Here is a 27614-nt window from a genome sequence, read left to right on the forward strand (position 1 = left end):
TGCTACCAAACTAGTTTGGACTGTGAGTCATCTTAGAAGAGGGGATATGTGTAGGTTGGATGTGTGGGCAAGAACATTGCAGATGCAATAGTACGTGGAAAGAAATGTCTTAGGCACTATTGAGGTTTATTTCTGAGGTGAAGGGCCCATGTCAAAATGGTCATTAAAGCAGGACATTGTCCCACGACCTTTTTCACATCTTTTACAGCACCAACAATTTCCATGCCATTTTGCTTGAAAGCCAATATCCAACTTTTGAAGTGTAGTGACTTGCATGAGAACTGCAGAAGTCAATTACCACCACACAGCAAGGACTGACAATCAGGAGCAAAGTGATAAAATCCAGACAATGCTTTTCATGAGCAAGCACTGAGATGCTGGATGGACTCAACGGCTCAGGCACCATCCATAGAGAGAAATAGTCAATGTTTCCGTTTGGGGCCCTTTAATATTTTAGTGATGTTGGTTGACAGATTAATATAGGCTAGGATATTGAGAATTCTTACGAAAACTGTGCATCTGTGAGGGCAGATACCATCATTGCTAACAAACTAGATTGTTAGTGTGAATTCTACATTGCACAATCTAGTGATGCACATTATAGCATGTAAACTTTAAATGCACTCACTATAAATGCTTCGTCATCTGCTGTAATGTGGGTTTTTATGTTCTTCCTGTAATCACACTCTATTGCATAATGATACTAAACACATTCTATCTTGTGTGAATGCAATGAGGTGATTAAATCTGTAATATTTACGTTTAAAACACTTGATCAATTGATTACTGTGGAATGGTGATCGGAAAGAAGAACCTTGCGAAGCTTACTTTTAAAATATTTATTTCTGGACATCTAAATATTGCTGCAATCAATCCTATTCATCCAACTTGTTTGGTAATAAGTCTTAAAACAATATGTACATTACATACTTGATACATACTTCAGAACTGCTGAGTGTATTTTTTTCAAATTTCCTGAACTCAGACCTGAAGTACTGTGCAAACCACTAGGTGGCAGCAGAGGTCCACTTACTGCAATGCATTATGTTTGACAAGGACAACTTTAGAATAAAAGCAGACTAATGCCTGATTTTTAAAAAAAATTAATAAATTGTTATCCAATTTACATTCCTCGAATTCACAAGTTTGTAATTAATGTAGGTGTTTTGTGTAATTCATTATGTTGGTCGTCAATTAATGCAAAATAATCAAGAAAATTATTACTATTAGATAAACACATTCATCCTTGTATTGCCCAATGAAAAGAAACTCCATGTGTGGGGAACATTGCTGGTGGCCAAGCAAACACAGTATCTGAAATTTAACACTGGCCCTTGGTCCTTGGATTGAAAATATCTTTCATAATTATACTCCTTTAGGAGTGATAATACTGTTTACACCAAATAATTTCCTTAAAATCTTAAGTGATTTGAATGATTTTGTGCTATTCATCTACATCTCTGAAGAAAGATTGCAGATTTATACCTTATTACCATCTGGGGGAACGCCAAGCCTTTACTAGTCAGTGGGGTGCTTTTGAAATGTAATGGTACCGCAGCTAATTTACACACAGGAAAGCTGCACAAATAGTAAATGAATGTATGCATAATTGGCAATATTGGTGGCTGTATGGAGCTTCAACTGGAACATGAGCTGCCCATCTTCAAAGAGTGACAAAAATGGAAAATGATGGAAATGCACAACAGATCAGACAGCATCTGTGAAAAGAAATGAAGTTAACATTTCAGGTGATGACCTTCCATCAGAATTAGGAAAATTTAGAAACCAAACATGTTTTAATGGCTAATAATTCACAAACTAATAGTAATTGCCCAAAGTACACAGCATGAACTAAAAAAAAACCCAACGATATGATAATGTGCAGAAGGTTTTAATGATAACATCAAGTAATGCTGGAAGTAGTCAGTAGATCAGGCAACATCTGTTCATAGAGGAATAAAGCTATGTCAATAAGCCTTCATCAGGCTGAGGAATAAATATTGGCTGGAACACTGAGAATTATTTTTCTACAAACTAGTAGTTGACATTCACCTGCGAAAGCAAATAATATTCCAATTTAGTGTCTTTCTTTCATGGTTCATGGTTTGGTGCTGCAGAGGTGTTAGAACATTGCATGGCATGGTATACCAACAGTTATTCAGATCATGAGCCTAGCTAGAAATTAAAACACCTTTGATTTCTAACCTTTCGTGGTTTGTCTCTCCACAAATGCTGCCTCATCCAAGTATCTCAGCATTTTCTCATCTTATTTAAGATTTCCAACATCTTCAGTGCATGTCCCATGTAAAAATGTACTTCTGCACATCATCAGATCACAGACTCAAACACAACCTTCTAACACTAAAACAAAAACAGTGAAACAAGTTTTTACTTTAAATACTTTTGTTTTGTGAGTTATTAAATTATGGTTCAGCAATTTTCCAGTAACCAAATGAGAACGTTATTTTTCACCTCCTGATTGCAAACTGAAAACCTAAAGAAGGTGAAGTTTGCTGTTTCACTTGAATATCATGAGTATGAATAATCTAGGATAGTACTGGGATCCTGTGCCTGCCTGCATACTGGGGAAGAATAGTGGAGGAGTGGGGTGTGAGTTTAGTGGGGGGGGGGGGGGGGGAGGAGGTCAGATACACACACATCTAACCACACACTCCACTCCTGAATTCACTGTTGTCCTGCAGTTTTGCAAACTGTTCTGAGCTGATGGGCTGAATGGCTTCAAAGTTCTTTCATTTACCTTGATTAGCAAGGTACATTTGAGTATGCTTTTGTTTATTTTCTTTATCTCTCTTAATATTTATGTTTTGACTAACGATATGTAATGTGTTTTAAATACATTGTTGCAAAAGAGATAGTGAGGAGCAAACTAATGGGACTGAAAGCGGACAAATCCTGATGGGATGCATCCCAGGGTACTGAAGGAAATGGCGGGAGTTATAGTCAATCTGTTGGTAGTCATTTACCAAAATTCTCTGGATTCTGGGCAGGACCCGGCAGATTGGAAGACAGCAAATGTCACGTAACTTTTTTTAAAAGGGATGGAGGCAGAAGATGGGTAACTATTGGCCAGTTAGCTTAATGTCTGTAGTTGGGAAAATGCTTGAAGCTATCATTAAGAATAAAATATCGAGACACTTAGAACGAAGAGGTTCCATTAGGCAGATGCAGCATAGATTCAGAAAGGGCTGGTTTTGTTTTGACAAACTTGCTGGAGTTCTTTGAGGATATAATGGGTGTGATAGATAAAGGGGAACAGGTTGATGTTGTATATTTGGATTTCTAGAAGATGTTTGATAAAGTGCCACACAAGAGAATTATCAATAAGATATTGATGAATGGAGTCGGGGGAAGTATATTGGCATGGATTGAGGATTGGTTAACTGACAGAAGGCAGAGAGTCAGGATAAATGGGTGTTTTTCTGATTGGCAGACAGTAGTAAGTGAGATGCCGCAGGGATCGGTGCTGGGCCTGCAGCAGTTCACCATTTATGTTGATGATTTGGAAGAGGGGACAGAGTGTTGTGTAGCCAAGTTTGCAGATGATACTAAATTGAATGAAAAAGCAAATTGAACAGAGGGTGTGGAGAGGCTGCAGAAGGATATAGTTAAGTTAGGTGAGTGGGCAAAGGTCTGGCAGATGGAGTACAGTGTTAGTAAATGTGAGGTCATCCACTTTGACAGGAAAAATAGAGAGCAGACTATTATTTAGTGCAGAAAGACCTGGGAGAGCTTGTGCATGAATCACAAAAAGTTGGGTTGCGGGTACAACAGGTTATTAAGAAGGCAAATGGAATGTTGGCTTTCATCACCAGAGGAATTGAATTCAAGGGAGGTCATGCTGCAACTATACAAGGTACTGGTGAGGCCGCAGTATAATGAGGAAGGATATATTGGCCTTCGACGAGGTTCACCAGGTTGATCCCTGAGATGAGGGGATTGACCTAAGAGGAGAGACTAAATCTTCTGGGATTATACTCCCTCGAATTCAGAAGAATGAGAGGTGATCTTATAGAAACAAATAAAATTATGAAAGGGATAACTAAGATAGAGACAAGAAAATTGTTTTTACTGGTAGGTGAGACCAGAACTAGGGGACACAGCCTCAAGATTCAGGGGGGTTGATTTAAGACGGAGATGAGGAAAAACTGTTTTTCTCAGAGACTACTGTATCTGTGGAATTCTCTACCCAGGGATGGTTGGGGCTACTTCATTAAACATATTTAAGGTTCAGTTAGATAGATTTTTACATAAAAAAGGAATTAAGGGATATGGGGAAAAGGCAGGTAGGTGGAGTTGAGTCAGTGATCAGATCAGCCATGATCTTATTGAATGGTGGAGCAGGCTCGATGGGCTGAATGGCCTACTCCTGCTCCTATTTCTCATGTTCATTTATTTTTAATCTCAATTTTGTTTTTTAATTACATCACTGAAATTTTTTTTTTGAATGTCTGTTAATCAGAAACATTTAAAAACAGTACAATAGGCCAAGTTAGCATGGGACAAGGTGGGGGATGTGGGAGGGGTTAATGTGGTATGTCCCCAAGTGCCATGTCCCCAATGTAACGACAATGCACTGCATTTAATGCAGTATTTTGTTACTTCTTTCATTAGTTTTTATCACAAGGGATCAGGGAAGAATTTAGCACACTATTTCCATAATCTCCTTTGTTTTTCTTCTTTTTGTTATCCTTCAAGATTGCATAGTTCAAAGTGGATGGGAAGTGTGTATTATGATCTGCAAATTATCTAATTCATATGAGACCAACAGACTGGCCAGTCTTCCCCAACAATCATTTTTCATTATGATACATCATCAGGGGTAGCATGGTTGGCATAGCAGTTAGTGCAACTCCTTTACAGCGCCAGAGATCGGGACCAGAGTTCGAATCCTGCGCTGTGTGTAAGGAGTTTGTATGTTCTCCCTGTGTCTATGTGGGTTTTCTCCAGGGGTTCCAATTTCCTCCCAACATTCAAAACATACTGGAGGTGTAGGTTAATTGGGTGGAACAGACCCTTGGGTCGAAATGGCCTGTTGCCGGGCTGTATGTCTAAATTAAATTAAATATAAATTCAGGCTATCAGAATAAAAAGAGATTAGTCCAAAATATCTTTCAATGAAGATTGGATGATAGGAAGTGAAAGATGGGGTTAGAGAAGGTCAAAGTAGAAATTATCTGAGTAGAATTAAGTATTGATGATAGTTATCGACAGACCTAAGAATTCTGGTTAGACAGTGGGATTCAAAAAAATGAAGCCAAACCAGAATATCTCAAATCCCAAAAACAGCAAATCTCTTGAGTGTTTTTGAGTCAGCTTCTGAAATCAAGAGGCTTGTCTGGCAACAAGTAATTGCCAGTATTACTTAACAATCTCAGAATAATGCAACATCTGACTAAACTTGATCATGACACAATTAAATTCGATATTAAGTTCTGAGAGGGAGCAGCATGAGTCACAAACCTATTTAAACCAAGCTTTAGATTTAGAGATTTACAAGAAACTGCAGATGCTGGAATCTGAAGCAAAAAAAAACACAATCTGCTGGAGGAACTCACCAGGTCGGACAACATCTGTTGCAGGCAAAGGACAGTCGACATTTTGATTGAGACCCTTCATCGGAACTGAGAGAGAAGAGGGGAGATGAGATGAGGGGGGGGGGGGCTGGGACAAGAGCTGGCAAACTATGAATGGATCCAGTTGAGATGGAGTTTAGTGACAGGTGGGGGTGGGAACAACGGAGGCTGGGAGATAATAAATGGATGCAACAAGATCAGCAAATAATTTGATTTTAACCTTATTGCAACACTTCAATGATATTCAGCATCGTCACATTACTGCTTAATTTTCTCAAATGTTCTTCCTTCAAACCACTGAATCCAATCAAAAGGACACACCTTAGAAGGTTAAAAAAAAATTGACATCACAGTCTCCTGCTCTGCTGCTGACATCTCTCACAATGGGACATGTGTCAATGTATTTCAAAAGAGCTTGTTATGGGCGGAGCTTACTTTGGTTAACTGGGAAAGATTCCAGGAGTTGCTGAAAATACTTGCTCTAAGTATTTTGTTAGTTTGGACATTAACAGAGACCCAGAAATGCTTTCCAGTGACTACAAAGTCATAGTTGCCAGAGTCATAGAGCTGTTCAGCAGGGAAACAGGCCCTTCAGCCCAACCTGTCTCTGCTGACCAAGTTGCTCATTTGAGCTAGTTACATTTGCCTGGGCCAAGCCAACTCTTTCCTTCCTGTCCAAATGTCTTTTAAATGTTGTAACTGTACCTGCCTCTACTGTTCAGTCCAGAATTCATGACTTGTCGGTCAGGAAGCATGATTAAGAAAGTTATTCAGGAAATAATATGGATCAGCCAATTTTTCATTTAAATAAAGGCCGTCTCATCCAATACAGCTTTGCTCTACCACTTCCTCTTTCCCCTTCCTTGCACTTCACCCTTCCCTCTTGTCACCACCTTCCTTCCCTCTCTCACTTTTGCCCTTCCGATACCTCCACTCCTTTCTGCTCCACTTCCATCCTCTGCCCTCCTATCTACTCCCCACTGCTTTCAATCCCTCTCCCCCTTTAAAGAATTTTCTCCCCCCCCCCCTCCATTTCCTCACTTTATCAAACTAGGTCAGCTCTCCTGAAGTCTTCTGCTGCTTACTATATGGGGTTCGAGTCCTGGGGCCTATCTTATTGTATGTGCCGGAAGTATGTAGCACCAGTGTAGACAATGCAATGTATTGGCCAGAGAAAATCTGACCTTGTTAACTTACAAAAATCTTTGAGACTTCAAGTATTGTAAAAGTATTTAAGTAAGATCCAAAGAATGACTTACATTTTAAGGTTAAAATTAATCTAACTAATCTCCAAAATAAATGCTATATGCAAAAGTATGGATCCTTTTAACACTTTTGTCAATGCCAAAGTGTGAAGGTTGTGTTAATGTGAAGAGAACCTCTTTGCCTGCAATTAAGCCACCTTGTAAAATACACATTACTGGAAGAACTTATCAGGTCAGACGGCATCCGTGGAGGCAGAGGGATAGTTCACATTTTAGGTTGATATCCTGTCCCTGAATTATCGACTATCCCTCTGCCTCCACAGATGCCGTCTGACCTGCTGAGTTCCAATTAATTTTTGCTCCAGATTCCAATATCTGCAGTAAAATGATAACAAATTTCAAATCCCGGAGCTTTTCTGCAGAAGGCAGCTACATAATGTTGAGCTACTGATTACATGTCAAAATTCACTGTCACATCCACGCTGAAAATATTTATCAGAGAAATCATAAGGGAGAGGCACTTCTAATAATAACAAAATAAGGATGTTGTTATGACATTTATCTTGTGGTCTGCTTTTAATGATATGAAGGTTAAATACCTTTGCAGAACAGAATACAGAAATGCTACCTGGTGATTTTGGTTTCTCTATGTGCATTTCCACTGATTAATTATGCAGATTTGTTAACAAACAATAGTGTGAATAACATATTTTGGGGAAAAAAATAGCTTCCTTACCCATCCAGCACTCAAAATTACATTTATATTTCGGTAATAGATATGAAGTCTTGATTTTCCATTTAAGGTCAACTAACATGAATAACATGAAGCCAGAGCACTTTGAACTTTCAAACCTGTATGAAATAGACCAAGCCCAATTCTCTCTTTGTCCTACGAGGACAACATACAGGATTTACAGTAGTGATCTCCACAAGGGTAAGCGAGAGAGGGGCCCAGGTCTGTTAACCCTTAGCGTAGTTTTGTGCTGAGTTCAACACCAGGAGCCAACTTCCCTGTTTCCAGTTCAAAAGCTTGATGGACCTGACCTTTGAAGACCAATGAAGCCACCACCTGCCTGGGACCTGGGACCTCCACCTCATGACCCTGTTTAAAAGGTGCAGTTCCATGCCAGTTTATCCTTGCCAATACTCAATTGTAGGAAAACACAGGGTCCTTGTTTGAATGCAGTAATCAAGAAGCCACAAGAGAGCAGTCAATATCCACAGTCAATGATTAAGGAATTCAATTCACAGCAAAAAAAGATTTTTATAGCTGAAAATCAGCACACATAAAATGACAAAATGTACTTCCCCCTGGCACATCCTTTTAATTCACCCATTTTTAATGATTATAGTCTGAAATCATTTTAATCTCTGCTGGAAGTAAGTGAACCTCAATTACATGTTCAAAACTCAGAACAAAACAGAGGAGTGTGTGATTTTTACATTTCTTCTGCTTTCTCTGGAAAGCAAAAGGATATAAAGCCACAATCAATTTTACAGAATAATATCTATGTGTTAGTTACCTGAGGCCCTTCTGATCAATCTTCAAGTTGGCCCCTGAAACCCAGCTGAATTAATTTCACGTTTCATTCCATAACTTCTCATTTTCTTGGACCAGTAAAAGAAAGGGGTGGGTGAGGAGGGAGTCATGAGAAGCATGGAGCAGACTAACCAGTAGGGGAGCTGTAGGTTGATTTTTGAGCATGGGAAGGAGAATCCCTTCAGAAGCTGAGGACCCTGTGATATCTGTCTCTGAGACCAAAGTCAGAACATCCTTCAAAAGGGTAAACCCTAGCAAGGCGTTAGGTTCTGATGGTGTACCTGGCAGGGCACTGAAAATCTGTGCCATCCAACTAGCTGGAGTGTTCATAGACATTTTCAGTCTCTCATTTGCTACAGTCAGAGGTTCCCACCGGCTTCAAAAGGGCATCAATCATCCCGGTACCCAAGAAGAGCAGAGTGAGCTGTCACGATGATGACCACCCTGTAGCACTAACATCTACTATGATGAAATGAGAGGTTGGACATGGCCAGAATTAATTCATACCTAAGTAAAGATCTGGACCCACTGCAATTCACCAACTGCCACAACCTCTCCATAGCAGATGCAATATCGCTGGCTCTCAACTCTAGATCACCAAGACAACAGCAACACGCACATCAGCCTACTTTCATGAATTACAGCTCAGCTTTCAATACCATTGTACCCTCAGAGCTGGTCAAAAAGTTCCAAAACCTAGGCCTCTGCATCTGGATCCTTGAATTCCTTATCAGGAGATTACAGTCAGTATGAATCAAGGATGCATGATTAGCGTTCTGATCTTCATAACACCCATAACTGTGTCACTGAACACAATTCAAATGCCATCTACAAATTAGTCGATGAGATCATGGTTGTCAGCAGAATTACAGTTGGCAATAAGGAATCATTCCATAGTGAGTGGTTTCACCACAACAACCTTAATGTTAGCAAATCTAAGGAGCCGATTGTGAACCTCAGGAGGGGGAAATCAGAACAGAAACTAGTCCTCGTCGAGGGGTCAGCAATGGAAAAGGTTAAGAACTTCAAGTTCCTGGCTGTCAATATCACTGAAACTCCCTCCTGGGGCCTCCACGTCGATGCAATCACAAAGAAGGCTTGTCAGTGGCTGTACTTGGTGAGAAATCTGAGGAGATTTGGTATGTCCTCAAAGAGTCTTAAAAATTTCAACAGGTGTTCCCTGGAGAGCATTCTGACTGGTTGCATCACTGGTATCGACGTGGCAATGCACAGGATAGGAAAAGACAACAGAGATGTTGAACTCGGCCAGTGCCATCTTGGGGATCAGTCTTCACTCAATCGAGGACAAGCACAAGAGGCTATGTCTTAACAAAAGCAGCTTATATCCTCAAGAACCCTCACCACCCAGGCCATGTCCTCTTCCCATTACTACCATCAGGAAGGAGGTACAGGAGCCTGAAGATGAACACCCATCGGTACAAAATCAGCTTCTTCCCCTCTGCCATCAGATTTCTGAATGGTTAATGACTACAGACACTATCTCACTTTCTTTTTTTGCACCAACTTATTTTTTTTAAAAGTTATTTATAGCAATATTTGCACCTGTGTTGACACTGCAAAACAATGAATTTCGTGACAATAAATTTTGATAGTCTCTTGGTTTTGTAGGTCCAAGTGGACTGAGGGTATACTCCCCTAGTCTGACAGGAATGTTACAGCCACTGAGAGAGCACTCCTTCACCCACTATTCCCTCCTCCTGGCTGATAGATCCACCTCCTCCTGTCTGCTGAGCTATCTTAGAGTATTCATTCAGTATTGAGGACTGAATACCAAGACGATAACGATCATGGGAAGAGCAATGCATTCACAATACCCTGCACACAGGAAACTTCAGATTCTGGAATCAACACCTACTCATTTGCTGGAGCAACTCAGTGGGTCAAGCAGATCAGTGGGAGAAAAGGAATGGATTGTACTGGCCCAAGAACCAAATCGAGACCCGTCTCACAAAATGGCTGGTGAACGCACCTATCGTGAGGGCACGCCAGCCAGTCAGAGGCTGGTGCTGCGATGATGTCACTCCTGTGTCAGATGCAGGGAGTGATTATAAACAGAGCTGGCAGTCAAATAAATCAGTCTTCGACCTTGTGTGTGTGTCATTCTTGCTCCACACTCCACGGAGCGCAAATGCTACATTGGGGACCCTGGCAGGACCAATCGTCAGTTAGATCCAAAGATGACAGACCAAGCAGCTCTCCACGCAGTCTCGCTAAAGCTGCCAATGTTCTGGGCATCGCAACCACATGTGTGGTTCTAACAGTTCCTCCTTCGACAGATCACCACCAGCGACACCTGCTACTACTATGTAGTGAGCTCACTTAACTAGGACACAGCAGCGAGGGTCGTCAATTTCTTATGGCAGCCTCTGGAGCAAGTAAAATACAGTGCCCTCAAAGAGCAATTAACCCGCACTTTTGGGCTATCATGCCACAAGCACACTGCCCATTTGCAGCACATGAATGGTTTGGGAGACAGGGTCCCTCCACCCACATGAGCAAGATGCTCACACTCGCCGAGAGGCACAAGCCTTGCCTGTTCTTTGAGCAGATATTCCTGAAGCAGCTTTCTGAGAAAATCGACTCTGGCTCACTGACAAGGACTTCAGCGACCCGAGGAAAGTCGCAGCCCGGGCGGATGTGCTCTGGAGAGCGAAGGAAGAAAATGGCATCTTGATGGAACAGATTGCCAAGCCCGAACCCAGCTGGCAACAGGTCACAGTAGGCAGAGAGGCAAGTGGAACCCCCTACCCAGCCATTATTATCAACGATGGGGTACAGAGCCCCATCAATGCCGTCCACCCTGTGTGTTTCCAGGAAACACCATGGCCAACCATCGTTAATGGCTGTGCCAGTTGGCCAACGCATGTGTGGGACTCTCTGTCGGAAATGCAGTTCCTTGTTGACACCGGTGCCGAAATAAGTGTTCTTACCCCCACAGCCTATGGCACCAGGAACACCAAGCCAGGCCTGGCACTGAGGATAGTGAACAGCACCTCTATACAAACTTACGGCACCTGCACTGTGCCCCTACGGTTTGCTGGCCACTGATGGAAGTGGACTTTTACTGTCGCGTCAGTGGAGCAACCACTCCTGGGAGCCAATTTCCTGCGCACCCACTGCCTGCTGGTAGACTTAAAAGAGCGGCGTTTGGTGCACACCAGAACTTTTCAGATGATGCCCCTGGGGGAAGCCAAACTACCAGCCCCCCACTTGGATTCCTTCACACTGTTCAACAATGCCTACACACACATCCTGGCGGAGTTCCCTGCAATCGTGGTGCCACAATTCTCCTCCACGGAACTGAAGCACAGGTTAAGGCACGACATCCTCACCGAAGGCCCCCGCTCCATGAAAGGGCGCATTGCCTTCCCCCGAAAAACTTGCCCTCGTCATTGAGAAATTTAAGAAAATGGAGGAGTTTGGGATAGTGTGGCAGTCAGGCAGCCCCTAGGCCTTCTCCCTGCATGTGGTCTCGAAGGCAGCAGGAGGGTGGAGGCCATGTGGTGATTATCGATACCTCAATAAGGCCACCACGCCGGAGAGATGCCCCGTGCCCCATATCCAGGTCTTTATCACCAACTTACATGGAACACAGGTGTTTTCAAAGGTAATATAATCAGGGGTTATCATCAAATCGCAGGGAACCTCAAGGACATACCCAAAACCGCCTTAATCATCACCTTCAACCTGTTTGAAATCATAAGGATGTCCTTCGGGCTCAGACTTTTCAGCGGCTGATGGACATGGTGGGCAGGGTCCTCCCATTCGCATTCATCTACTTGGATGATATCATCATTGCCAGTTGCAACCATTCAGAGTTCACGGCCCACTTCAGACAGCTATTCACCTACTTGCAGGAGTTCGGGCTGACCATCAACCCTGCCGAGTGTCAGTTCAAATGGTACTCAATTGACTTCCTGGGGCATAGGATTGACAGGCACAGGGGGAAACCACTGCCCGAGAAGGTGGAAGCAGTTCGGTAGTTCACAAAACTTTGCACCGTGAACTTTTACCATCGAGTCATACCAGCAGCAGCTCAGATCAGGTACCCCCTTTTCACACTCATGGCGGGGAAAAATAAAGACATTGCCTGGGATGAGTATGCCTCGGATGCATTCCAGAAGGCTAAGGATGCTCTAGCTAATGCCACCCTTCTGTTTCACCCTGGGCCAGAGACGCCAACCACCCTCTCGGTGGATGCCTCCAGCACAGCGGTCAGAGGGGTCCTCAAACAGCTAATCAACGACCAATGGCAGCCCCTTAGCAAGCACCTCCAGCCGCCTGAACTTAAATACAGCACCTTTGACTGGGAACTATTGGTGCTATACCTAGCAGTCAGGCATTTCTGATACTTTTCATAAGGCAGACAATTCAAAGTCTTCACAGTCTACAAACCACTAACCTTCACCTTCCACACGGGGTCAGCCAGGCAGCAGAGGCACCTTTCCTACATGTCTGAATTCACTGCGGACATCCAACACATCGCAGGCAAGTACAACATGGTGGCCAATGCACTCTCCCGTCCCACCATTGAATCTGTCCATGCCCTATCCCAGGGCTCAACATGATGACCCTGAAATCCTGATGTACAGGACGGTGCTTTCTGGACTGCAGCTGGAGGATGTCACCCTTGCCCCTAGCAACCAGATGCTCCTCTGTGACATCTCTGCCAGCAAACCCTCCCCCATTGTTCTAGCAACATGGAGGCAGAAGGTCTTTGACACGGAGCATAACCTTGCGCATCTGGCCATCAGAACTACAGTAAAGATGGTAGCCAGCAGGTTCGTCTGGCACGGACTCCGCAAATAGGTCAGTCAGTGGCCCAAGACCTGCAAGCTAAGCCAGGCATCCAAGGTGCAAACCCACACTAAAGCACCTCCCCAGACTTTTGAGCCAGTGCCATGTCAACATTGTGGGGCCTCTGCTGGTTTCCCATGGGATGAGATACTTCCTCACTATGGTTGACTGTTCCACGAGGTGGCCAGAGATGGTCCCAATGGCCAATGCGACCATGGAGGCCTGCGCAATGGCGCAAATCAACACCTGGGTGTCCACGTTCAGAGTCCTGGAACATCTCACCTCTGACAGGGGAGCGCAGTTTACCTCAGGGCTCTGGACAGCGCTAGCCAAACTGTTGGGAATCCAACTCCACCATACCATGGCATATCACCAACAAGCCAGCAGGGTGGGTGGAGCAGTTCCACAGACACTTAAAAGCAGCCCTGATGGCCTGGCTCAATAGACCCAACTGGGAAGATGAGAGAAACTGCCTTAGGTCCTTCTGGGGAAATGCAGCATGCCAAAGGAGGAATTTAATGCCTCCGCAGCAGAAATGGTCTATGGCACATCCTAGGTAATCCCGGGGGAGTTTTTGGCCACTGCCAAGGATCCAGAAGCTCCCAAGGTTCCACTGAAACAGCTAAAGGAAAGATTAGGTACCCTAGCCCCTCCACAGCCCCTGCTGTGGGCCAGCCCAAATCTTCCATCCCCAAGGACTTGCACATCTGTGAATATGTTTTTGTGTGAAGTGGAGCGCACCAGGCACCACTCCATTAGCCATATGAGGGGCCATACAGTCGTCAGGCCCAATGGGTTGACATGAGTATTGGACATTGTCGATAAAGAGGAAACCTTCAACCTTGACTGCCTGAAAGCAGTCCACGTAAACATTAGCCAGCCAATCGAGACAGCCCCCGTGACGCAGAGATAGGCCGCCCAAAGCAGCAGTGGACATTCCGATCACCGGTTCTGGGGAGGGAGGTGGAGCTATAGTGGCTCACTAACCAAGTCACAACCTGGCTCACAAAATGGCCAATGAACATGGTAATTGCAAGGGACCCGCAAGGACCAATGGCCATCGTCCCGTGTGACCTCCTGCACGGCGGGAAACAGCGGGCAACGGCAGGAACACTGGCCAGTTGGAGTCTGGTGCTACGATGAAGTCATTCCTGTTGTCAGAGGCAGGGAGCGAATATAAATAGAGCTGGTGGTGCAATAAATCGGTATTCGACCACAACTCGACTGCGACTGTGGGCTTGTCATTCTTACTCCACACTACGTGTAGTGCACAGACTACAGAATGATGTTTCAATCCAAAATGGGAAATGTGGCAGAAAACCCAATGTAATGAGGACAAGTTGGAAGGGGTGGGACTTCAATCCCATATGGGATTGGTGAACCAGTACAGGACAGAAACAGTAGATTAGCAGATCTCTACTTTATTACCACCAATCTCAACTTCTCCTCATCAAATTCTAGAACTGGCAGCCTTTATCTTATAAACACCCTCTACTGTATGACACATCTTACCCCACTAATCTATGTGTTTTCTTGCTTCCCTTTACCTGATATCTGCCAGTCTACTGCCTCTGTCTGTCATGTTTCACCTCCACCTGGTTCTTCAATCCCATATGAAGCCACTGTCCCATCCCTCCCATCCTGTCCCCTTTATCTTGGCTTTTCTTCGGTTTTCCAGTCTTGATCATGGGATTTGGCTCAAAACCTCAATCATTCTTCTTCTTCCATTGATTCTACTTGCCTCGCTGAGTTCCTCCAGAAGTTTGTGTTTATCTTCTCAAGACCTTGCATATAATTATTTAGTATGTCAGCCAACAGCAGACATACAACTATATTGTTTGATTATGGTTTTGCTCCTCTTTACTCTGATGGCAGAAAGAAAACTTTCAGAAAAGTGGTCCAGAACTCTGCAGAGGATGCTTCAAGAATTTACATATCTACTGCTGATGCAAGCTGCATCTATTTCCTTTCATATTTCCCTATTATAATAAGGAACTTTGGTCATCAGATGAAGTGAAAGCCTTAAGAATCTGCTCATGTTCCACTTATGATTAACCATTGACAGAGTACTGGTGAGGCCACACATGGAATATTGTAAGCAGTACTGTTCACTACAGGAAGGATACAATTAAGCTAGAGACGGGGCAGAAAGGATTCACAAGGATATTGTCAGGACTCCAGGGCTTGAGTTATAAGAAAGATTGAATTGGCTGGGACTTTTCTCCCTGGAGCGAGGAGGCTAAGGGGTGATCTTACAGACCTTTATAAATTTCCAAATGGCATAGATGAGGTATATAGACATTACTTTTTTCCCCCAGAGTCAGGAAGTTCAAAACTAGATGGCATAGCTTTAAGGTGAGAAGGGAATGTTATAAGGGAGATTTGAGGGACATATTTTTCCACACAGACAGTAGTGGGTATATGAAATTAGCTGCCAGAGGAAGTGTTAGAGGCAGATACAATAATAATGTTTAAAAGGCATTTGGATAGGAAAGTTTTAGCAAAAAATGGAGTGAAACACGGAAGTCTGTGATTGTCATAAAAATACAGAGACACCAGTCTCACAGCATCCATAGGAGGTAAAGATATATTACCGACATTTCAGACCTGAGCCCTTCCTCAAGATGTGAGTAAAAAAAAGAGCGACAGGTGTATGCATAGAAGGCTTGGGGAAAGGAGAAAGAATGGGAGGGGGAGGAGTACAGACCAACAGACAAAAGTTGTTAATGGGACATGATTGACATGATTGGACAGGAGAGAGGAAAGGTGAGAAATTGATTTTGGCTCTGTGAAAGGAGACAGAGGGAAAAGGGGGGGAGAGAGAGAGGAAGGATGGGAAGGAAGTGGGGGGTGGTTGTTTAATGAAAACCAGATAAGTCAGTTAATGCCATAAAGTTGGAGGGTGCCCAGACAGAAGTTGAGGTGTTGTTCCTTCAATTTGCAGGTGGTCTCAGACTAACAGTGCATGAGACCATGGACAGACATGTCAGCATGGGAATGGGGCAGGGAATTGACATGAGTGGCCACTGGGAGATCCACACTGTTGCAGCAGACAGCCGATGTGCTCAATGAAGCAATCTCCCAATCTGTGTTAATTCTCTCTGATGTAGAGGAGACCACAATGGGAGCACTGGATGCAGTAGATGACCCCTGCAGATTTACAAATGAAGTGTTGCTTCACTTGGAAGCACAGTTTGGGGCACAAAATGGTGGTGAGGGAGGAGGTGTTGATGCAAGTGGAGCATCTCCTGCAGTCACAGGGGTATGTGGCATGGGGATGATTGGTGAGGAGGGAGGAGTGGATGAGGGAGTCATGGAGGGAGTGGTCCCTGTGGAAGGCAGGGAATGGAGGAGAAGGGAATATGTCAAGTGATGGGATCATGTAGTAGGTGATGGAAATGGTGGAGGGTAATATGTTGGATGCAGAGGCTGGTGGGGTTGTAGGTGAGGACAAGGGGAATCCTGGCCTTGCTGCGTGTGAGGGCAGATGTGCAGGTAATGCAGGTAAGGGCAGAGTTGATGGTGCTAGAGGAGGACATCTCTAATGATCTGGCATGGAAGAAATCCTGGGAGCAAATGCAATGGAGACAGAGGAATTAAGAGGAAGGAATGGAGTACTTAGGGCATGAAGAGGTATTGTAGTGATAGCTGTAGGAGTTGGTGGGTTTGTAGATGTCTGTCAAGAGAAAAATGGGCAAAGTTAAGGAATTTTGCATTTAACAAAGGGATGGTGCAGGATCTGTTGGAGAACATGAAGGTGAATAAGTCCCTCAGGCCTGATGGGATATATCCCTCTTATTGAAAGAGCTGAGGATTTGGAGGACTGGAGAGGACCCAACATTGTTTTTTTGTTCAGGAAGGAAAGTTGGACCAGGAATACTTTGGGTACAATTTACTTATATCTGAACAGACATAGTCAGATTAGGGACAGTCAGCATGGCTTTGAATGGGGCAGGTTATGTTTTACAAACATTGAAAATGTTTGAGTAGATGACCATGGTGATTGTTGAGAATGGGGTAGTAAATGTTGTCCACATTTTAGTCAGGCAATTGACAAGGTTCCTCATGGTAGGCTGATCCAGAAGATAAAGATTAATGGGATCCATGATGAATGGAGTGTTTGGATGTGGAATTGGCTAGTCCACAAAGACAGAGGGTAGTTTTGACAGATCTTAATCTGGCTGGAGATCCGTAACCAGTGGTGTTTCTCAGGAATCAGTGTTGAGATCCCTGTTATTTGTGAAATATACAAATGACTTGGATAAAAATATAGGTGTGGGTTAGTATGGTTACAGATAACACAAAATTGGTAGAGTTGAGCATTATCTAATACCACAGGATATAGATCAGTTACACATATGAACAGAGAAATGGCAGATGGAGTTCAATCCAAGCAAGTGTGAGGAAGGTCACACACAAGAGGAAAGTATGCAATTAATAGGAACATCATTACGAGAAATGACGTGCAGAGGAATCTAGGCATCCAGATCCATAGCTCTTTGAAAGTGGCCACTCAAGTAGATATGGTAGAGGAGGAGTCACGTGATGGAGTAGTGACCAGTAAGAGAATACCAGCCCTCTCCAGAAAAGAAGGAAAAAAGTGAAGAAAAAGCAAAGCCCCAGACACACAAATCACAACAAATAAAAAATAAAGGTGTGGAGAAAATGGCACCCAAGAAAGAAAAACCAAAAACAACGGGAAGAAAAGAAGAAGAAAAGACGCCGGAAGAGAAAGGTGAAGGCCTTACCTGCACGAAAAAGCAGGGACCCACCGTGGAAAGAGGAGCCCACTCCCTGAAGTTAGTGGAGACCCCGCAGGGTCGCGACCCACCGACCGCAGGACTGAAAAAAATGGCTCACGGAGCCAAACAGGGGTGCACAACTGCGTATACGCACGACAAGGAGAACACCAACGGGAGGGGGGACCAGCTGAGAGAGGCCCGACAGCTGGAAGATAAAGAAAGCAATGGGAACGGGAGGGGTGAGAAGGAAAAAAGGAAACTAGAGACACAACAGATAACCAGCCCAGAAGAAGAGGACCAACATCAAGAAAACATGGAAAAAAAAAATACCCAACAAACTGAGACAAGCAGCTCAACAAGAAAGTCAGAAGAGACACAGATACAAGGAAGAGAAATAGAAGACACAAACCCAAGAGTGGACACAGAAAAAGAAGAACACCAAGCTCTGCACAGAGGAATAGGAGGTAAAATGAATGGACAGTACATAGATAAAAAATATTTTCAAGAACAAATGAAAGCATTAAAAGAATGGCTGACACTGGAATTTAGTGAAATGAAAAGAAAAATGAAAAGTACAGAAGAAAAAGTGAGTAGAATAGAGTTGGTCATAACAGATGTAGGGAAAAGATTAGAAAATGTGGAAGAACATGTAATGGCGGTAGAAATGGATGTGAAAGACTTAAAAAGAAAATTGGAAGAAAGTGACAAAACAGTTAAAGAAACAGGAGTTGTTAGCTCAGAAGATGGATATAATGGAAAACTATAGTAGGCGAAACAATATAAAGATAGTGGGCCTTAAGGAAGATGAAGAAGGCAAAGATATGAAAGAATTTATAAAAGAATGGATCCCAAAAGTCCTGGGAATCCCAGAAATGCAGGAAGGAATCGAAATAGAAAGAGCACACAGAACATTAGTCCCGAAACCACAGTCACAACAAAAACCAAGATCCATTTCAGTAAAATTCCTGAGATACACGACAAGAGAAAATATATTAGGGAAGGCAATGAATAAAATTAGAAAAGACAAAAAACCACTGGAATACCAAGGTCAATTTTTTTTTTTCTACCCAGACTTAATTTTTGAGCTCCTAAAGAAGAGGAAGGAGTTTAACGCAGCAAAATCGATCCTATGGAAGAAAAGCTATAAATTTATGTTAAGATATCCAGAGGTGCTTAAAATAGACTGGGGCAGCAAAACAGACTGTTCTCAGATCCGGAGAAAGCACAAGAATTTGCAGAACGCCTGCAAGACAGAAAGAGAGATGAAGAAATGTAACAAGAACAAAGAACAACGACAAACTACACATGAAGAAGTAAAAATAATGTATAAGTAAGAACTAAAGGAGGGAGGAAAAGGGAAGTAAAGGAGAAGGGGGGGAAAGGAGGGGTTAAAATTTTTTAAATAATAATAAATAAATAAGAAGTAAAAGAGAAGAAAAGAGGGGGAGCTTTGTTGTAATGTGAAGATAAAAGTATTTTCTGGAGGGGGTTGGGTGGGACAGAATAACAGTCACTGCGAAATCAGTTGACACTTGCGAACGGATTTGCAGTCTGAATGGAGAGGGGAGTTGTGGTTGCCCAGCAAGGGACAAGGGGCGACTCAGAAAGGGGAGGGGACACTTGGGGTTAAGGGAATTTTAGATGTGGGAATGGTTTAAATATTTTATCTTTTAGAAGTGTTGTCATACAGTGTGTTCAAAAAAAGAAAACTGAGAAATGGAAATGGGGAAAAGAGGAAAGGTGATGGTGAGGAAGCGGAAATGAGAAGTAGATATGGTAGAGAAGTTTTATGGTATGTTTGACTTCATTAGTCAGGACTTTAAAATATCAGAGTAAGGAAGTTATGTTGCAGCTTATATGAAATTTAGGTTTGGCCGCACTTGAAGAATTGCCTGCGATTTTGGTCACCTATGTGAAAGCTTTGGAAATGGTGCAGAAGAGGTTTATCAGGATGGTAAAGAGAGCAATCTGAAGCCTCTTTCACACTTGCATCCCAGTAAATCAGCCATTCAGTGGCCCGGGATAGGAATGGGGGTTTGGTCTTTCACACTAGACCGCTCCTAACTGGGACACTTGCAAGGGTTTATCCCCGGCGTTTGTCTGTTCTACCTTTAATAGGAAGTGCCTGCAATGCAATTATCCATTTCACACTTGCCTGATCTCAATGCCAGCATCTCCAGATGCCCAGGATTGTATGAGAGGTCGAGGTCAGCAATCGCCGGCGTGAGATAACGTCATCTAACGCCGGCGTTGAGCATATTTTTCTTTCACACTTGCCTCTCTAAAGGCTGATTGGCGTTTGATTCCTGGGATCACTGGCAAATGTGAAAGGGGCTTGAGCCTCATAAGAAAATCCTGGTTCTCTGCACATTGATGGTTGATGTTAATGTAATGGCCTGGAGGCTATGGGTGGAATGTGGGTGTACCAGCATGTTACCATTTTCTTGAATTTTGCCAGTCAGCCCAAACACCTTTCATTCCGCATCGGTGGAAATTCTTGACCCTGCTTTTTATAGTCAATGCTAATTGCTTGATCATTTGTATTCGGCAAAGTAATTCATTCAATTCCAGCCAAGAAATAAAGTATGTCAATGTTTGATCCCAGTCATAGTAATCCTCTTCAGCACCTGTGGCAAATCAGTTTCACCTTGCTAACATCCTTCTTAACTTAGGTGGTCAAGCACAAATCTGGTTTCCAGTGACTTTCTGCATTTTGAAGGTCGACTGAGCACAAATTTCATTCACTGGATAAATAAAATGTTCTCCTGAACTCATGGCATGCAGAAGCATTGCTAGCAAATCACTGCTTTGCTTTCCTTTAACCAAACTACAGGTGTCACTGAGCATACAGGTGGATCTCCCAAGATCTGTTCATAGCCAAGACACAATTGACAGACTCTGTTCCCCCTACAGGTACTTCAGAGTTTTTAACTTGTTCATAGTGGATGACTTGGTCACTGGGAGACCCATCCTCTGACATCATTCCTCTGTTTTTCATTAAAATGGCACTTTGTTGAAAATAGCTGACCACAACAAATGATTCAGTTCAGTCCATGTGACTCCTCTCACACTCCACAGTCATAAGTATCGAGATAGAGAACTGTGTCTTAGCTATTATGCATGAAGCAATGGAAAGACATCCAATGAATGATAAATTGCCCTTGCATGAGGATTCTGACCACATGTTTTGAAGGGACAGGTTATGGCTGTAGAATGCAATAACATCGGCTTCCACTTTTTGAGTTGAGAAGCTTGAGAGGTGATTGTGGTGTTAAAGATTTAGTCCTTTCAGGAAAATTCACAAAATGAAGCCAGAATTTTACAATTATGCCTTACTGTTGGGAAATAAAATCAGGATGTGCAAAGGAAGTTTCACTGGGTGTGGATGTTGCTTGCAATGCCAGCACTTACTATTCATCCCTTGTTGGTCCTGAACTGAAAAGGTAATTAAGAGTTAGTCAAATTGGCTTCATTCTCAGGCATTAAATTGGTTTCTCTCCTCACAGATCCTGACTGACCTGCTATTTGCAGCCTCTTTTCCTTTTACTTTAGCATCCCTGTCTGTCTTATGTCAGGCAGAAGGCAATTTTGTGTCATAATACATGTTCTGTACTATTACATGACAAATTGACAATGAAGGAATCTTGACAGATCCCACCACTAGCCATATCTTCTCCCCATTCCTATCCACCTTATGCAAGGACTACTCCCTCTATGACTCCATGCTTTGTTTTTCCCTTAATCAAAGTAAGTTCAATGCTTGTTCTTACCCCTCCTCTCTTACCATCATCCAGGGACCCAATCAGTCCTCCCAGGTAAAGCAAAGGTTCACTTATACTGCCTCCAACCTTGTCTACATCAGTGAGACTAAGCCCAGATCAGACAGTCAATTTGCAGAATATCTATGTTTTGAGTTAATTTAAGTGTCTGCAAATTCCTCAGGTATTAATGTTAGAAATTTTACACAATCAAGAACATCTAAAAAACTTAAAAAGTTTGTCAGCAGGCTCTCCGTCCTGACTATTTTACTTTTGAACATGCTAAAAGCATCCAAGTTCCAATTTAGCAGACACCAAAACTTGGAATAAAAAGACTAGATTCACAATCTAACTGACAGTCTCCTCTGGAATCTCTCCACACACTTCCTTGTTTCTCTTGATCCTCCAAATAATGTTACCTTCTGAGGTTGTTACTGTACTGACAATAACCACACCAGCAGGGCGAATATAAGACAGCTTTAATAAACTAATATGTACACTAAGAGGTCTTGTCTCTACAAGACGAACCTGGAAGGCTAGACTGTAGCTCTGGACTGCTTTATATACAAGGTCACCGGGATGACCACTGGTGACCTAGTGGTGTAATTACATATCACCATAGTTACCGGAACCTGTTATAAGGCGAGACTGGCTAGGTATAAGACTTTTCCTTGGTGTGCAGGAAGCTGAGGAAAGATAGAGAGGTTTTAAAAAAATCATGAGGCTGAAATGGTTACACTCTTTTTCCAGGATAGGAGAGTTTAAAACTAGAGGGCATAGATTTAAGGTGAGAGAGGAAAGATTTAAAAAAGGGATCTGAGGGATACCTTTTTTTCCCCACCAGAAGGTGGTGAGTTTCTGGAATGAACTGCCAGAGGAAGATGAGATATGGGTAAAGTTACATTTGAACTGGTATGTGGAAAGGAAAGGTTTTAGGAATATGGGCAAATGCAGGTGAATGGGATGAGCACCAATAGGCTCTTTGGAAGGGATGAATGATGTGGGCCTAAGGCCTGTTTCCATACCTCATAGCTCAAGCACCTGTGACCCCACCAGTCCATGCCTCTACAAATCTCCTTTCCATAACCACAGTGACCTGTGTGTCCTCATCCTTTTCCACTGCTACCTGTGTGTCCACCACCTGCGTATCCTCATCCTTCTCTACTGCTACCTGTGTGTCCTCGACCTTCTCCACTGCTACCTGCATCTCCTTGACCTTCTCACTTCTACCCGTGTGTCCTCATCCTTCTCCACTACTATCTGAGTGACCCCGTCCTTCTCCATTTCTACCTGTATGTCCTCGTCCTTCTCCACTGCTACCTGCATCTCCTTGACCTTCTCACTTCTACCCGTGTGTCCTCATCCTTCTCCACTACTATCTGAGTGACCCCGTCCTTCTCCATTTCTACCTGTATGTCCTCGTCCTTCTCCACTACTACCTGAGTGTCCTTGTCCTTCTCCATTTCTACCTGTGTGTCCTCATCCTTCTCCACTGCTACCTGTGTGTTCTCGACCTTCTGCATTGCTTTCTGTGTGTCCTTGACTGCTGGCAAGGAGCCTAATTGAAACTAGAAAACAGGCACCTTGTGTTCTGCCTGGGTTATCTACAATTCAAATGAACATTGGATTTTCCAATTTCAGGTAACCCATACTACCTGTGTTTCCCACCCCTTCCAGTCCTCCCTTCCCTTTCTCAAAATCCCCATCACCTATTTTTATCCCCCTCCACCTCCTGGTCCCATCCAGTTACTACCTGTGTATTTCCCAACCAGATCATCCCCCACCCCTTACCATCATCTGCTTCCATCTGTCTTTCACCTCTCCCTAAATGGTCCCTTCTTCCTTATCAGATGACAGCCCTGGTAGTCATTGTGCACCATCTGTCAACCTCCTAACTGTCTCTACCTTCACCCTCCCTTCTACTCAGCTGGCTCCATCTTCCTTTTTTTCTTCTCCTTAGTCTGCTTCCATCTTGACTCCATCTACCAACTCCTTCCTTCTCCGTCCTCCACTTGTGTCTATCCGCCCATCATCCCTCCTTGATCCACACTAGCTCCCATCTCTCCTGTCCCCATATCTTCTTTCTACTGGCTATCTTCCCTCTCCACTCTGTCCTGGTGCAGGGTCTTCACCCAAAACATCAATAATTCTAAACCTACCCTCCCCATCCCCAAGATGTTGCTTGACCTACAGAGTTCCTTCATTAGATTGTAAATTGCTCAAGAATCTAAGCAGAATCTATCTCCAAGCAGAACTTTGCAGCATTCATCAATTTTTAAATATTGGTCCTGATACAAAGTTTAAAATAGATAATCCGTCAGCTGAGTAAGGATGATACTGATAGGTTAAGTTTATGTATTGCATAGTTTGGTTGTTTTCATTTTATGTTACCAAAATATCACCATGAATGCAAGATGCTTATTTCATGATGCTGTTGCTACAAAAGTAAGGGCATTTATCTAGATTCTAGAAAGTGCAACTTGATGAAGTGCTCTATGGGGCAAGACAAGGCTGCAACTGCTTGACTTTGCTCTGCCCATTTTTGTGGATGAAATAAAAGTGTTAGGTTGCCCTTCTCCATATATGAGGGATTCAACCAGCTATCAGATGTCATCATCAGGGGGATCCAGGATTTTGAGGTCTTCGTTTGGCCTGTTTTCTGGTAACAGCACAAACAATGTTGATCCAATTTTCACCCCAATATTTAGTTGCTCACTGCTACTTATGCTAACATTTCTGGTACAACAATGAGATGCAGATCCTCAGTTCATTGCTGTCACATCCAATTACACTGTGTGAGGTCAAACTTTCTGTACCTCAGTGTTATTCATCTGTGACTTTTATCCAGGTTCATTCAACCCAATTGCTGTACTGTCATGTCTTGTGCTTAATGCCTCAAAGGCATCCGGGGAAAGAATGCATGAAAGATGTTCCTTTCATGCTATTTGTACAAGCAGTGTAGGTCTCATGTGCCAGCTGCTTTGTCCAAATAACAACGGTGTGATTTGTGGAAGCAACAGTATTAGAGACTGGAATTGTGACTTGCATTCTGGCAATAATTTGCACCAATTCACCTTTTTGCAAGTGAACTGCGTGTGATCCAAATTCTGCAACTGTGTTCTGGGCATATTGTTTGGAGTGGGAAATATACTACTTACACAAAACAGAAATATGCTGTAAATTAATACAGTTCAGGCAGCATCAATGGACAGAGAAAGATAAATGATGTTTCAAATCCATGACCTTTACCAGAATTGAGAAAATTTATAAATTAAACATGTTTTATGTTGAAAAGGTGCAGTCCATTTACAAAAGTAATTGTGCCAGTCTCATTATGTGCGGAGGCCCGTCACAAAGCTGATGGTGTCATATAGCAACTATAGACTATTGCAACACAGAAAACAGGCACTTTGACCCTTCTAGGTTGTGCAGAGGGATTATTCTATCTAGTCCCACTGACCTGCACCCATTTCATTTCCCTCCATACCCCTCCCATCCATCTACCTGTCCAAATTTTTCTTACATGTTAAAACTGAGCCGAATTCACCACTTCAGTTGGGAGCACGTTGCATACTCCCACCACTCTTTGTGTGAAGAAATTCCCCCAAATTTTCCTACTAAACCTCCTCTTTCACTCTTAACCTATGTCCTCTGGTTTGTATCTCACCTAACCTCAGTGGAAAAAGCCTACTTGCATTTACTCTTATCTGTACCCATCATAATTTTGTACTCTATACCTCTGTCAAATCTCTCCTCATTCTCCTATGCTCCAGGGAATGAAGTCCTAACCTGTTTAACCTTTCCTGATAACACAGTTCATCAAATCTCAGCAACACCAGGGTAAATCTTCCCTGCACTCTTTCAACTTTATTTATATCTTGCCTGTAGTTAGATGAGCGAAACTGCACAACATGTTCCAAATTTGTCCTAACCAATTTTATACAACTTCACCATAACATCCCAACTCCAACACTCAAATACTTTGATTTATGAAGGCCAATGTACTACAAGCTCTCTTTATGAACCTATATAACTGTGACACCACTTTCAGGGTATTATGTATCTGTATTCCAATATTCCTCTGTTCTACTGCAATCCAGAGTGTACTACTGTTTACCATGTATGTCCTACCTTGGTTTGTCTTTCCAAAATGCAACACCTCACACTAGTCTGCATTAAATTCCATCTGCCATTTTTCATCCCATTTTTCCAGCTGCTCCAGACCCCTCTGCAAGCTTTGAAAGCCTTCTTCACTGTCCACAACACCTCCATTCTTAGTGTCATCTGTAAACTTGTTGATCCTATTTACCACATTATCATCCTGATCATTGATATAGATGACAAACAACAATGGACCCAGAAATGATCCTTGAGGCACACCACTATTCACAGGCCTCCAGTCAGAGAGGGAATCGTCCACTACTACTCTCTGGCTTCTCTCATAAAGCTAATGTTGAATCCAGTTTACTACCTCATCATGAATACCGAGCGACTGAACTTTCCTGATGAACCTACTATGTGGGGCCTTGTCAAAGGCTTCACTAAAATCCATGTAGACAACATCTACAGCCTTTCCTTCATCAACTTTCCTGGTAACCTCCTCAAAAAACCAGTTTGTAAAACATGACGTACCACACACAATGCCACGTTGACTATCCCTAATCTGTCCCTTACTATTCAAATACTTTTACATTTGATCTCTTCAACCACCTACCAATAACTTGCATACTACTGATAGCAAGCTCACAAGCCTATAATTATCCAGGTTATTTTTGGAGCCATTTTTAAACAACAGAACTATCTGTCACTTCACCTGTGGCTGAGGACATTTTAAATATTTCTGCCACTTTTCTACACTAGTCTCCCTCAAGGTCAGTGAGAATACCTTGTCAGGCCATAGGGATTTGTCCACCTTAATTCATTTTAAATAGACCAAGCTCCACCTCCTCTTTAAATAGTATAGGTTCCATGACTTCATTGCTTGTTTGCCTCATTTCCCCAGACATTGTCCATTTTCCCAAGCAAATAGAGATGCAAAAACACATTCAAGATCTCCCCCATCTCTCTGGTTCTGTACATAATGATCTTCAAGAGGATCACTTTCCTTTTGCTCTTAATATATCTGTAAAAGTCCTTATGTTTTTTCTTCACTTTGTCAACCAAAACAAACTTATATTTTCTTTTATCCCTCTTGTTTTTCCTGCAATAATTTTTATTCTCAAATATTTTATTTGCTTATTGTTGCCTAAACCTGCTGTAAACCTTGACCAGATCCCCAATATCCCTAAAAAAAAAACAAGATTCTTTACAGGAACGGAGAATCTGTACTCTCAAAATTGAAGGCCTTCCACTTATCAAGCACATTCTTCCCAGAAAACAACCAAGCCCAATCCACACTTTCTAGATTTTTTCTCATTTCCTCAAAATTGACCTTTCTCCAGTTTAAAATCTCAACTGAAAGACCAGACCTATCCTTATCTGTAATTATCTTGAAACAAATGGCATTATGTTCATTTGATCCAATGTGCTCCCCTTCACTTACTTCTCTGTCACCAGTCCTGTCTCATTCCTTAATAGGAGATCCAGTATTGCACATTCTCTAGTAGGTACCTCAATACATTGATTTAAAAAAACTTTCCTGAACACATTGGACAAACTCCAAGCCATCCACCCTTCTACAGTATGGGATTCCTAGTCAATATGTGGAAATTTAAAATCTACTATCACAAATTTATGTTTCCTGCAGCTGTCTGCTATCTATCTACAGATTTTCTCCCCAATTCTCACTGACTATTGGATGGTCTGTAATGCACCCCCCACTGATGTGGTCATATCTTTTCTGTTCCTCAGTTGGCCTTAGTAAACGAGTCATCTAGACTGTCCTGTCTCAGCACAACTAATGCCCACAATGTCATAATTCCACATGGTAATCCATGCTCTAAGCTCATCTGCCTTTC

The 27614-nt window shown here is 42.8% G+C and overlaps 1 protein-coding gene and 1 long non-coding RNA gene across 3 annotated transcripts in view; one reads left to right on the top strand and one right to left on the bottom strand.

Annotated features, from left to right (window-relative positions):
- tiam2a (TIAM Rac1 associated GEF 2a) overlaps nucleotides 1–27614 on the top strand; it is a 227221-nt gene that overhangs the window by 187952 nt on the left and 11655 nt on the right. The window lies entirely within an intron of this gene.
- LOC138760680 (uncharacterized) lies at nucleotides 825–12991 on the bottom strand. Of its 2 annotated transcripts, none has more exons than XR_011355805.1 (3): nucleotides 12763–12991; nucleotides 5577–5642; nucleotides 825–1718 (listed from the first exon to the last, which is right to left on the bottom strand). It is a non-coding gene; the product is annotated as an uncharacterized lncRNA (long non-coding RNA). The 2 variants fall into 2 exon arrangements; XR_011355806.1 differs by having other exon boundaries at nucleotides 5577–5762.

The sequence above is a fragment of the Narcine bancroftii genome, chromosome 4, assembly GCF_036971445.1.
Source record: "Narcine bancroftii isolate sNarBan1 chromosome 4, sNarBan1.hap1, whole genome shotgun sequence".
Lineage (NCBI taxonomy): Eukaryota > Metazoa > Chordata > Chondrichthyes > Torpediniformes > Narcinidae > Narcine > Narcine bancroftii.